The following is a 13,964-nucleotide window of genomic DNA, read 5'->3' as shown; positions in this document are numbered from 1 at the left end:
TTACGGAACACGTATTAAGCGAATATAGAGCAACAGATTACGTGCAAATAACTTTACGAAGTCTGGGTATAAACTGTCGTTCGGAACTTGAATTATCCTTTAAAAGGCTCGATCAAGTAGACCCTTCTATTCTCTTTGATCAACTAGCCGAGTTACTTTATGATGATGAGATCGAACATTTTTTTCAAGGACCTATAAAAATGATATTTAGTATAGTCAGAATACCAGAAGGGTATGGACGTTCTAATCATCGTCAACTCAAGCCATTCAGTATTTTTTCAAAGGATCGAAGGGGGATTCGACGAATACCAAACACTGATAATCTCTGTTTAGCGCGTAGCCTTTGTGTTGCTGTCGCTCATCGTCTCCACATGAACAACGAAAACAACACAGAGTTAAAAAATCGTTACGTGACCATATCACAAGCAGGACCCCGTTACACAAGCCAAAAAACAGAGGCTTTAGATCTTTGTCAAAAGGCCGGAGTCTCTGTATCCGAATGCGGTACCCCCGATTCATTCCAGAAATTTAAAGTTTATTTATCCCCCTATTCTATATTTGTTTATAAATTCGAAAACAGAGTTCCAATTCTAATTTTAGGCGAAAACGACCCTACAGATACCAGACCACGCCTCTTTCTACTTAATGAGAATAATCACTATAACGTCATAACAAATTTAAAACCATTGTTTAGTCACGAACACTTTTGCGAGAAGTGCCTCACACCTTACTGGCGTGTTCAATCTCATAAATGCAATGATTTTTGCTTTAAATGTATGCGTCCGACTGTTTGTAATGGACGTGCAAAAACATGCGACTCCTCCCTACGAAAATTCCGGGGTGACGATTGTTATAACAGCCATTTGGTTCCTGTTGGTAACAAAAAAGCCCTTTGCGAGCGGCTTTACCATTGCAAAAGCTGCTTTAAAATAATTGATTTCGTAAAACGTACTACTAGACATAGTTATGGGGAGATGTTCTGTCATATATGTGGGAAGCATCAACCCAGCGATCAACCGGGAGAGGTGTTGTAGGGTCTCAGATGTAACGTAATAAGTCAAACCTTATCCACAATACCTGACAACCATTTAATTTTTGGGCTTCCGTGGCGCAATGATTAGCGCGTTCAGCTGTTAAACGAAAGGTTGAAGGTTCGAGCCCACCCGGGAGAGGTGTTGTGGGGTCTCAGATGCAGCGTAAAAAGTCAAAACTTTTCCACAATACGAGACAACCATTTAATATCTGAGCTTCCGTGGCTCAATGGTTAGCGCGTTCTGCTGTTAACCAATAGGTTGGTGGTTCGAGCCCATCCGGGAGCGGTGTTGTGAGGTCTCAGATGTGACGTAAAAAGTCAGAGTTTTTCCACAATAACTGACGAACATTTAATTTTTGGGCTTCCGTGGCGCAATGGTTAGCGCGTTCAGCAGTAAAACAATAGGTTGGTGGTTCGAGCCCACCCGGGAGCGGTGTTGTGGGATCTCAAATGTAACGTAAAAAGCCAAAGTTTTTTCACAATACCTGACGACCATTTTATTCTTGGGCTTCCGTTGCGCAATGGTTAGCGCGTTCGGCTGTTGACCGAAAGGTTGGTGGTTCGAGCCCACCTGGGAGAGGTGTTGTAGGGTCTCAGATGTAACGTAAAAAGTCATAACTTATCCACAATACCTAACAACCATTTAATTTCTGAGCTTCTGTGGCTCAATGGTTAGCGCGTTCGGCTGTTAACCAATAGGTTGGTGGTTCGAGCCCATCCGGGAGAAGTGTTGTGACGTCTCAGATGTAACGTAAAATGTCAGAGTTTTTCCACAATACCTGACGAACATTTAATTTTTGGGCTTCCGTGGCTCAATGGTTAGAGCGTTCGGCTGTTAACCAATAGGTTGGTGGTTCGAGCCCTCCCGGGAGCGGTGTTGTGACGTCTCAGATGTAACGTAAAATGTCAGAGTTTTTCCACAATACCTGACGAGCATTTAATTCTTGGGCTTCCGTGGCGCAATGGTTAGCGCGTTCAGCTGTTAACCGAAAGGTTGGTGGTTCGAGCCCACCCGGGAGCGGTGTTTTTGGATCTCAAATGTAACGTAAATAGCCAAAGTTTTTCCACAATACCTGACGACCATTTAATTTTTGGGCGTCCGTGGCGAATGGTTAGCGCGTTCGGCTGTTAACCAATAGGTTGGTGGTTCGAGCCCATCCGGGAGAGGTGTTGTGACGTCTCAGATGTAACGTAAAATGTCAGAGTTATTCCACAATACCTGACGAACATTTAATTTTTGGGCTTCCGTGGCTCAATGGTTAGCGCGTTCGGCTGTTAATCGAAAGGTTGGTGGTTCGAGCCCATCCGGGAGCGGTGTTGTGAGGTCTCAGATGTAGCGTGAAAAGTCAAACTTTTTCGATAATACGTGATAACCATTTATTTTCTGAGCTTCCGTGGCTCAATTGTTAGCGCGTTCGGCTGTTAACCAATAGGTTGGTGGTTCGAGCCCACCCGGGAGCGGTGTTTTGGGATCTCAAATGTAACGTAAATAGCCAAAGTTTTTCCACAATACCTGTCGACCATTTAATTTTTGGGCGTCCGTGGCGCAATGGTTAGCGCGTTCGGCTGTTAACCGAAAGGTTGGAGGTTCGAGCCCATCCGGGAGCGGTGTTGTGAGGTCTCAGATGTGAAGTAAAAAGTCAAAGTTTTACCTCAATACCTGACGACCATTTAATATTTGGGCTTCCGTTGCGCTATGGTTAGCGCGTTCGGCTGTTAACCGAAAGGTTGGTGGTTCGAGCCCACCCGGGAGCGGTGTTGTGGGATCTCTAATGTAACGTAAAAACCCAAAGTTTTCCCACAATACCAGACGACCATTTATTTTTGGGCGTCCGTGGCGCAATGGTTAGCGCGTTCGGCTGTTAACCGAAAGGTTGGTGGTTCGAGCCCATCCGGGAGCGGTGTTGTGACGTCTCAGATGTTACGTAAAATGTCAGAGTTTTTCCACAATACCTGACGAACATTTCATTTCTGGGCTTCCGTGGCGCAATAATTAGCGCGTCCAGCTGTTAATCGAAAGGTTGGTGGTTCGAGCCCACCCGGGAGCGGTGTTTTGGGATCTCAAATGTAACGTAAATAGCCAAAGTTTTTCCACAATACCTGACGACCATTTAATTTTTGGCCGTCCGTGGCGAATGGTTAGCGCGTTCGGCTGTTAACCGAAAGGTTGGTGGTTCGAGCCCATCCGGGAGCGGTGTTGTGAGGTCTCAGATGTAGCGTGAAAAGTCAAACTTTTTCCCTTATACATGATAACCATTTATTTTCTGAGCTTCCGTGGCTCAATGGTTAGCGCGTTCGGCTGTTAACTAACAGGTTGGTGGTTCGAGCCCATCCGGGAGAGGTGTTGTGACGTCTCAGATGTAACGTAAAATGTCAGAGTTTTTCCACAATACCTGACGAACATTTAATTTTTGGACTTCCGTGGCTCAATGGTTAGCGCGTTCGGCTGTTAATCGAAAGGTTGGTGGTTCGAGCCCATCCGGGAGCGGTGTTGTGAGGTCTCAGATGTAGCGTGAAAAGTCAAACTTTTTCCATAATACGTGATAACCATTTATTTTCTGAGCTTCCGTGGCTGAATTGTTAGCGCGTTCGGCTGTTAACCAATAGGTTGGTGGTTCGAGCCCACCCGGGAGCGGTGTTTTGGGATCTCAAATGTAACGAAAATAGCCAAAGTTTTTCCACAATACCTGTCGACCATTTAATTTTTGGGCGTCCGTGGCGCAATGGTTAGCGCGTTCGGCTGTTAACCGAAAGGTTGGAGGTTCGAGCCCATCCGGGAGCGGTGTTGTGAGGTCTCAGATGTGAAGTAAAAAGTCAAAGTTTTACCTCAATACCTGACGACCATTTAATATTTGGGCTTCCGTTGCGCTATGGTTAGCGCGTTCGGCTGTTAACCGAAAGGTTGGTGGTTCGAGCCCACCCGGGAGCGGTGTTGTGGGATCTCTAATGTAACGTAAAAACCCAAAGTTTTCCCACAATACCAGACGACCATTTAATTTTTGGGCGTCCGTGGCGCAATGGTTAGCGCGTTCGGCTGTTAACCGAAAGGTTGGTGGTTCGAGCCCATCCGGGAGCGGTGTTGTGACGTCTCAGATGTTACGTAAAATGTCAGAGTTTTTCCACAATACCTGACGAACATTTCATTTCTGGGCTTCCGTGGCGCAATAATTAGCGCGTCCAGCTGTTAATCGAAAGGTTGGTGGTTCGAGCCCACCCGGGAGCGGTGTTTTGGGATCTCAAATGTAACGTAAATAGCCAAAGTTTTTCCACAATACCTGACGACCATTTAATTTTTGGCCGTCCGTGGCGAATGGTTAGCGCGTTCGGCTGTTAACCGAAAGGTTGGTGGTTCGAGCCCATCCGGGAGCGGTGTTGTGAGGTCTCAGATGTAGCGTGAAAAGTCAAACTTTTTCCCTTATACATGATAACCATTTATTTTCTGAGCTTCCGTGGCTCAATGGTTAGCGCGTTCGGCTGTTAACTAACAGGTTGGTGGTTCGAGCCCATCCGGGAGAGGTGTTGTGACGTCTCAGATGTAACGTAAAATGTCAGAGTTTTTCCACAATACCTGACGAACATTTAATTTTTGGACTTCCGTGGCTCAATGGTTAGCGCGTTCGGCTGTTAATCGAAAGGTTGGTGGTTCGAGCCCATCCGGGAGCGGTGTTGTGAGGTCTCAGATGTAGCGTGAAAAGTCAAACTTTTTCCATAAAACGTGATAACCATTTATTTTCTGAGCTTCCGTGGCTGAATTGTTAGCGCGTTCGGCTGTTAACCAATAGGTTGGTGGTTCGAGCCCACCCGGGAGCGGTGTTTTGGGATCTCAAATGTAACGAAAATAGCCAAAGTTTTTCCACAATACCTGTCGACCATTTAATTTTTGGGCGTCCGTGGCGCAATGGTTAGCGCGTTCGGCTGTTAACCGAAAGGTTGGAGGTTCGAGCCCATCCGGGAGCGGTGTTGTGAGGTCTCAGATGTGAAGTAAAAAGTCAAAGTTTTACCTCAATACCTGACGACCATTTAATATTTGGGCTTCCGTTGCGCTATGGTTAGCGCGTTCGGCTGTTAACCGAAAGGTTGGTGGTTCGAGCCCACCCGTGAGCGGTGTTGTGGGATCTCTAATGTAACGTAAAAACCCAAAGTTTTCCCACAATACCAGACGACCATTTAATTTTTGGGCGTCCGTGGCGCAATGGTTAGCGCGTTCGGCTGTTAACCGAAAGGTTGGTGGTTCGAGCCCATCCGGGAGCGGTGTTGTGACGTCTCAGATGTTACGTAAAATGTCAGAGTTTTTCCACAATACCTGACGAACATTTCATTTCTGGGCTTCCGTGGCGCAATAATTAGCGCGTCCAGCTGTTAATCGAAAGGTTGGTGGTTCGAGCCCACCCGGGAGCGGTGTTTTGGGATCTCAAATGTAACGTAAATAGCCAAAGTTTTTCCACAATACCTGACGACCATTTAATTTTTGGCCGTCCGTGGCGAATGGTTAGCGCGTTCGGCTGTTAACCGAAAGGTTGGTGGTTCGAGCCCATCCGGGAGCGGTGTTGTGAGGTCTCAGATGTAGCGTGAAAAGTCAAACTTTTTCCCTTATACATGATAACCATTTATTTTCTGAGCTTCCGTGGCTCAATGGTTAGCGCGTTCGGCTGTTAACTAACAGGTTGGTGGTTCGAGCCCATCCGGGAGAGGTGTTGTGACGTCTCAGATGTAACGTAAAATGTCAGAGTTTTTCCACAATACCTGACGAACATTTAATTTTTGGACTTCCGTGGCTCAATGGTTAGCGCGTTCGGCTGTTAATCGAAAGGTTGGTGGTTCGAGCCCATCCGGGAGCGGTGTTGTGAGGTCTCAGATGTAGCGTGAAAAGTCAAACTTTTTCCATAAAACGTGATAACCATTTATTTTCTGAGCTTCCGTGGCTGAATTGTTAGCGCGTTCGGCTGTTAACCAATAGGTTGGTGGTTCGAGCCCACCCGGGAGCGGTGTTTTGGGATCTCAAATGTAACGAAAATAGCCAAAGTTTTTCCACAATACCTGTCGACCATTTAATTTTTGGGCGTCCGTGGCGCAATGGTTAGCGCGTTCGGCTGTTAACCGAAAGGTTGGAGGTTCGAGCCCATCCGGGAGCGGTGTTGTGAGGTCTCAGATGTGAAGTAAAAAGTCAAAGTTTTACCTCAATACCTGACGACCATTTAATATTTGGGCTTCCGTTGCGCTATGGTTAGCGCGTTCGGCTGTTAACCGAAAGGTTGGTGGTTCGAGCCCACCCGTGAGCGGTGTTGTGGGATCTCTAATGTAACGTAAAAACCCAAAGTTTTCCCACAATACCAGACGACCATTTAATTTTTGGGCGTCCGTGGCGCAATGGTTAGCGCGTTCGGCTGTTAACCGAAAGGTTGGTGGTTCGAGCCCATCCGGGAGCGGTGTTGTGACGTCTCAGATGTTACGTAAAATGTCAGAGTTTTTCCACAATACCTGACGAACATTTCATTTCTGGGCTTCCGTGGCGCAATAATTAGCGCGTCCAGCTGTTAATCGAAAGGTTGGTGGTTCGAGCCCACCCGGGAGCGGTGTTTTGGGATCTCAAATGTAACGTAAATAGCCAAAGTTTTCCACAATACCTGTCGACCATTTAATTTTTGGGCGTCCGTGGCGCAATGGTTAGCGCGTTCGGCTGTTAACCGAAAGGTTGGAGGTTCGAGCCCATCCGGGAGCGGTGTTGTGAGGTCTCAGATGTGAAGTAAAAAGTCAAAGTTTTACCTCAATACCTGACGACCATTTAATATTTGGGCTTCCGTTGCGCTATGGTTAGCGCGTTCTTCTGTTAACCGAAAGGTTGGTGGTTCGAGCCCACCCGGGAGCGGTGTTGTGGGATCTCTAATGTAACGTAAAAACCCAAAGTTTTCCCACAATACCAGACGACCATTTAATTTTTGGGCGTCCGTGGCGCAATGGTTAGCGCGTTCGGCTGTTAACCGAAAGGTTGGTGGTTCGAGCCCATCCGGGAGCGGTGTTGTGACGTCTCAGATGTTACGTAAAATGTCAGAGTTTTTCCACAATACCTGACGAACATTTCATTTCTGGGCTTCCGTGGCGCAATAATTAGCGCGTCCAGCTGTTAATCGAAAGGTTGGTGGTTCGAGCCCACCCGGGAGCGGTGTTTTGGGATCTCAAATGTAACGTAAATAGCCAAAGTTTTTCCACAATACCTGACGACCATTTAATTTTTGGCCGTCCGTGGCGAATGGTTAGCGCGTTCGGCTGTTAACCGAAAGGTTGGTGGTTCGAGCCCATCCGGGAGCGGTGTTGTGAGGTCTCAGATGTAGCGTGAAAAGTCAAACTTTTTCCCTTATACATGATAACCATTTATTTTCTGAGCTTCCGTGGCTCAATGGTTAGCGCGTTCGGGTGTTAACTAACAGGTTGGTGGTTCGAGCCCATCCGGGAGAGGTGTTGTGACGTCTCAGATGTAACGTAAAATGTCAGAGTTTTTCCACAATACCTGACGAACATTTAATTTTTGGACTTCCGTGGCTCAATGGTTAGCGCGTTCGGCTGTTAATCGAAAGGTTGGTGGTTCGAGCCCATCCGGGAGCGGTGTTGTGAGGTCTCAGATGTAGCGTGAAAAGTCAAACTTTTTCCATAATACGTGATAACCATTTATTTTCTGAGCTTCCGTGGCTGAATTGTTAGCGCGTTCGGCTGTTAACCAATAGGTTGGTGGTTCGAGCCCACCCGGGAGCGGTGTTTTGGGATCTCAAATGTAACGAAAATAGCCAAAGTTTTTCCACAATACCTGTCGACCATTTAATTTTTGGGCGTCCGTGGCGCAATGGTTAGCGCGTTCGGCTGTTAACCGAAAGGTTGGAGGTTCGAGCCCATCCGGGAGCGGTGTTGTGAGGTCTCAGATGTGAAGTAAAAAGTCAAAGTTTTACCTCAATACCTGACGACCATTTAATATTTGGGCTTCCGTTGCGCTATGGTTAGCGCGTTCGGCTGTTAACCGAAAGGTTGGTGGTTCGAGCCCACCCGGGAGCGGTGTTGTGGGATCTCTAATGTAACGTAAAAACCCAAAGTTTTCCCACAATACCAGACGACCATTTAATTTTTGGGCGTCCGTGGCGCAATGGTTAGCGCGTTCGGCTGTTAACCGAAAGGTTGGTGGTTCGAGCCCATCCGGGAGCGGTGTTGTGACGTCTCAGATGTTACGTAAAATGTCAGAGTTTTTCCACAATACCTGACGAACATTTCATTTCTGGGCTTCCGTGGCGCAATAATTAGCGCGTCCAGCTGTTAATCGAAAGGTTGGTGGTTCGAGCCCACCCGGAAGCGGTGTTTTGGGATCTCAAATGTAACGTAAATAGCCAAAGTTTTTCCACAATACCAGACGACCATTTAATTTTTGGGCGTCCGTGGCGCAATGGTTAGCGCGTTCGGCTGTTAACCGAAAGGTTGGTGGTTCGAGCCCATCCGGGAGCGGTGTTGTGACGTCTCAGATGTTACGTAAAATGTCAGAGTTTTTCCACAATACTTGACGAACGTTTCATTTCTGGGCTTCCGTGGCGCAATAATTAGCGCGTCCAGCTGTTAATCGAAAGGTTGGTGGTTCGAGCCCATCCGGGAGCGGTGTTGTGAGGTCTCAGATGTAGCGTGAAAAGTCAAACTTTTTCCGTAATACATGATAACCATTTATTTTCTGAGCTTCCGTGGCTCAATGTTCGGCTGTTAACTAATAGGTTGGTGGTTCGAGCCCATCCGTGAGAAGTGTTGTGACGTCGCTAGTTTTTGGGCTTCCGTGGCGCAATGGTTAGCGCGTTCGGCTGTTAACCAATAGGTTGGTGGTTCGAGCCCACCCGGGAGCGGTGATGTGGGATCTCAAATGTAACGTAGAAAGCCAAAGTTTTTCCACAATATCTGACGACCATTTATTTTTTGGGATTCCTAGGCGCAATGGTTAGCGCGTTCGGCTGTTAACCGAAAGGTTGGTGGTTCGAGCCCAACCGGGAGAGGTGTAGTAGGGTCTCAGATGTAACGTAATAAGTCATAACTTATCCACAATACCTGACAACCATTCAATTTCTGAGCTTCCGTGGCTCAATGGTTAGCGCGTTCGGCTGTTAACCGAAAGGTTGGTGGTTCGAGCCCATCCGGGAGCGGTGTTGTGACGTCTCAGATGTTACGTAAAATGTCAGAGTTTTTCCACAATACCTGACGAACATTTCATTTCTGGGCTTCCGTGGCGCAATAATTAGCGCGTCCAGCTGTCAATCGAAAGGTTGGTGGTTCGAGCCCACCCGGGGGCGGTGTTTTGGGATCTCAAATGTAACGTAAATAGCCAAAGTTTTTCCACAATACCTGACGACCATTTAATTTTTGGCCGTCCGTGGCGAATGGTTAGCGCGTTCGGCTGTTAACCGAAAGGTTGGTGGTTCGAGCCCATCCGGGAGCGGTGTTGTGAGGTCTCAGATGTAGCGTGAAAAGTCAAACTTTTTCCCTTATACATGATAACCATTTATTTTCTGAGCTTCCGTGGCTCAATGGTTAGCGCGTTCGGCTGTTAACTAACAGGTTGGTGGTTCGAGCCCATCCGGGAGAGGTGTTGTGACGTCTCAGATGTAACGTAAAATGTCAGAGTTTTTCCACAATACCTGACGAACATTTAATTTTTGAACTTCCGTGGCTCAATGGTTAGCGCGTTCGGCTGTTAATCGAAAGGTTGGTGGTTCGAGCCCATCCGGGAGCGGTGTTGTGAGGTCTCAGATGTAGCGTGAAAAGTCAAACTTTTTCCATAATACGTGATAACCATTTATTTTCTGAGCTTCCGTGGCTGAATTGTTAGCGCGTTCGGCTGTTAACCAATAGGTTGGTGGTTCGAGCCCACCTGGGAGCGGTGTTTTGGGATCTCAAATGTAACGTAAATAGCCAAAGTTTTCCCACAATACCAGACGACCATTTAATTTTTGGGCGTCCGTGGCGCAATGGTTAGCGCGTTCGGCTGTTAACCGAAAGGTTGGTGGTTCGAGCCCATCCGGGAGCGGTGTTGTGACGTCTCAGATGTTACGTAAAATGTCAGAGTTTTTCCACAATACCTGACGAACATTTCATTTCTGGGCTTCCGTGGCGCAATAATTAGCGCGTCCAGCTGTTAATCGAAAGGTTGGTGGTTCGAGCCCACCCGGGAGCGGTGTTTTGGGATCTCAAATGTAACGTAAATAGCCAAAGTTTTTCCACAATACCAGACGACCATTTAATTTTTGGGCGTCCGTGGCGCAATGGTTAGCGCGTTCGGCTGTTAACCGAAAGGTTGGTGGTTCGAGCCCATCCGGGAGCGGTGTTGTGACGTCTCAGATGTTACGTAAAATGTCAGAGTTTTTCCACAATACCTGACGAACATTTCATTTCTGGGCTTCCGTGGCGCAATAATTAGCGCGTCCAGCTGTTAATCGAAAGGTTGGTGGTTCGAGCCCACCCGGGAGCGGTGTTTTGGGATCTCAAATGTAACGTAAATAGCCAAAGTTTTTCCACAATACCAGACGACCATTTAATTTATGGGCGTCCGTGGCGCAATGGTTAGCGCGTTCGGCTGTTAACCGAAAGGTTGGTGGTTCGAGCCCATCCGGGAGCGGTGTTGTGACGTCTCAGATGTTACGTAAAATGTCAGAGTTTTTCCACAATACTTGACGAACATTTCATTTCTGGGCTTCCGTGGCGCAATAATTAGCGCGTCCAGCTGTTAATCGAAAGGTTGGTGGTTCGAGCCCATCCGGGAGCGGTGTTGTGAGGTCTCAGATGTAGCGTGAAAAGTCAAACTTTTTCCGTAATACATGATAACCATTTATTTTCTGAGCTTCCGTGGCTCAATGTTCGGCTGTTAACTAATAGGTTGGTGGTTCGAGCCCATCCGGGAGAAGTGTTGTGACGTCTCTAGTTTTTGGGCTTCCGTGGCGCAATGGTTAGCGCGTTCGGTTGTTAACCAATAGGTTGGTGGTTCGAGCCCACCCGGGAGCGGTGATGTGGGATCTCAAATGTAACGTATAAAGCCAAAGTTTTTCCACAATATCTGACGACCATTTATTTTTTGGGATTCCTAGGCGCAATGGTTAGCGCGTTCGGCTGTTAACCGAAAGGTTGGTGGTTCGAGCCCAACCGGGAGAGGTGTAGTAGGGTCTCAGATGTAACGTAATAAGTCATAACTTATCCACAATACCTGACAACCATTCAATTTCTGAGCTTCCGTGGCTCAATGGTTAGCGCGTTCGGCTGTTAACCAATAGGTTGGTGGTTCGAGCCCATCCGGGAGCGGTGTTGTGACGTCTCAGATGTTACGTAAAATGTCAGAGTTTTTCCACAATACCTGACGAACATTTCATTTCTGGGCTTCCGTGGCGCAATAATTAGCGCGTCCAGCTGTTAATCGAAAGGTTGGTGGTTCGAGCCCACCCGGGGGCGGTGTTTTGGGATCTCAAATGTAACGTAAATAGCCAAAGTTTTTCCACAATACCTGACGACCATTTAATTTTTGGCCGTCCGTGGCGAATGGTTAGCGCGTTCGGCTGTTAACCGAAAGGTTGGTGGTTCGAGCCCATCCGGGAGCGGTGTTGTGAGGTCTCAGATGTAGCGTGAAAAGTCAAACTTTTTCCCTTATACATGATAACCATTTATTTTCTGAGCTTCCGTGGCTCAATGGTTAGCGCGTTCGGCTGTTAACTAACAGGTTGGTGGTTCGAGCCCATCCGGGAGAGGTGTTGTGACGTCTCAGATGTAACGTAAAATGTCAGAGTTTTTCCACAATACCTGACGAACATTTAATTTTTGAACTTCCGTGGCTCAATGGTTAGCGCGTTCGGCTGTTAATCGAAAGGTTGGTGGTTCGAGCCCATCCGGGAGCGGTGTTGTGAGGTCTCAGATGTAGCGTGAAAAGTCAAACTTTTTCCATAATACGTGATAACCATTTATTTTCTGAGCTTCCGTGGCTGAATTGTTAGCGCGTTCGGCTGTTAACCAATAGGTTGGTGGTTCGAGCCCACCTGGGAGCGGTGTTTTGGGATCTCAAATGTAACGTAAATAGCCAAAGTTTTCCCACAATACCAGACGACCATTTAATTTTTGGGCGTCCGTGGCGCAATGGTTAGCGCGTTCGGCTGTTAACCGAAAGGTTGGTGGTTCGAGCCCATCCGGGAGCGGTGTTGTGACGTCTCAGATGTTACGTAAAATGTCAGAGTTTTTCCACAATACCTGACGAACATTTCATTTCTGGGCTTCCGTGGCGCAATAATTAGCGCGTCCAGCTGTTAATCGAAAGGTTGGTGGTTCGAGCCCACCCGGGAGCGGTGTTTTGGGATCTCAAATGTAACGTAAATAGCCAAAGTTTTTCCACAATACCAGACGACCATTTAATTTTTGGGCGTCCGTGGCGCAATGGTTAGCGCGTTCGGCTGTTAACCGAAAGGTTGGTGGTTCGAGCTCATCCGGGAGCGGTGTTGTGACGTCCCAGATGTTACGTAAAATGTCAGAGTTTTTCCACAATACCTGACGAATATTTCATTTCTGGGCTTCCGTGGCGCAATAATTAGCGCGTCCAGCTGTTAATCGAAAGGTTGGTGGTTCGAGCCCACCCGGGAGCGGTGTTTTGGGATCTCAAATGTAACGTAAATAGCCAAAGTTTTTCCACAATACCAGACGACCATTTAATTTTTGGGCGTCCGTGGCGCAATGGTTAGCGCGTTCGGCTGTTAACCGAAAGGTTGGTGGTTCGAGCCCATCCGGGAGCGGTGTTGTGACGTCTCAGATGTTACGTAAAATGTCAGAGTTTTTCCACAATACTTGACGAACATTTCATTTCTGGGCTTCCGTGGCGCAATAATTAGCGCGTCCAGCTGTTAATCGAAAGGTTGGTGGTTCGAGCCCATCCGGGAGCGGTGTTGTAAGGTCTCAGATGTAGCGTGAAAAGTCAAACTTTTTCCGTAATACATGATAACCATTTATTTTCTGAGCTTCCGTGGCTCAATGTTCGGCTGTTAACTAATAGGTTGGTGGTTCGAGCCCATCCGGGAGAAGTGTTGTGACGTCTCTAGTTTTTGGGCTTCCGTGGCGCAATGGTTAGCGCGTTCGGCTGTAAACCAATAGGTTGGTGGTTCGAGCCCACCCGGGAGCGGTGATGTGGGATCTCAAATGTAACGTAGAAAGCCAAAGTTTTTCCACAATATCTGACGACCATTTATTTTTTGGGATTCCTAGGCGCAATGGTTAGCGCGTTCGGCTGTTAACCGAAAGGTTGGTGGTTCGAGCCCAACCGGGAGAGGTGTAGTAGGGTCTCAGATGTAACGTAATAAGTCATAACTTATCCACAATACCTGACAACCATTCAATTTCTGAGCTTCCGTGGCTCAATGGTTAGCGCGTTCGGCTGTTAACCAATAGGTTGGTGGTTCGAGCCCATCCGGGAGCGGTGTTGTGACGTCTCAGATGTTACGTAAAATGTCAGAGTTTTTCCACAATACCTGACGAACATTTCATTTCTGGGCTTCCGTGGCGCAATAATTAGCGCGTCCAGCTGTTAATCGAAAGGTTGGTGGTTCGAGCCCACCCGGGAGCGGTGTTTTGGGATCTCAAATGTAACGTAAATAGCCAAAGTTTTTCCACAATACCTGACGACCATTTAATTTTTGGCCGTCCGTGGCGAATGGTTAGCGCGTTCGGCTGTTAACAAAAAGGTTGGTGGTTCGAGCCCATCCGGGAGCGGTGTTGTGAGGTCTCAGATGTAGCGTGAAAAGTCAAACTTTTTCCCTTATACATGATAACCATTTATTTTCTGAGCTTCCGTGGCTCAATGGTTAGCGCGTTCGGCTGTTAACTAACAGGTTGGTGGTTCGAGCCCATCCGGGAGAGGTGTTGTGACGTCTCAGATGTAACGTAAAATGTCAGAGTT

General features: G+C 47.5%; 1 non-coding gene across 1 annotated transcript; it reads left to right on the top strand.

Annotated features, from left to right (window-relative positions):
* Positions 1-13,117: 13,117 nt before the first annotated feature.
* TRNAY-GUA (transfer RNA tyrosine (anticodon GUA)) lies at positions 13,118-13,190 on the top strand. Its single transcript has one exon. It is a non-coding gene; the product is annotated as a tRNA-Tyr (tRNA).
* The last annotated feature ends 774 nt before the right edge of the window (positions 13,191-13,964 follow it).

This window comes from Phalangium opilio, unplaced genomic scaffold (assembly GCF_054372755.1).
Source record: "Phalangium opilio isolate 3A_F unplaced genomic scaffold, DU_Popi_V2 ptg000360l_1, whole genome shotgun sequence".
In the NCBI taxonomy this organism is placed as follows: Eukaryota; Metazoa; Arthropoda; class Arachnida; order Opiliones; family Phalangiidae; genus Phalangium; species Phalangium opilio.
Note: the sequence above shows the minus strand (reverse complement) of the source record. Positions and strands in the feature narration are given on the sequence as shown.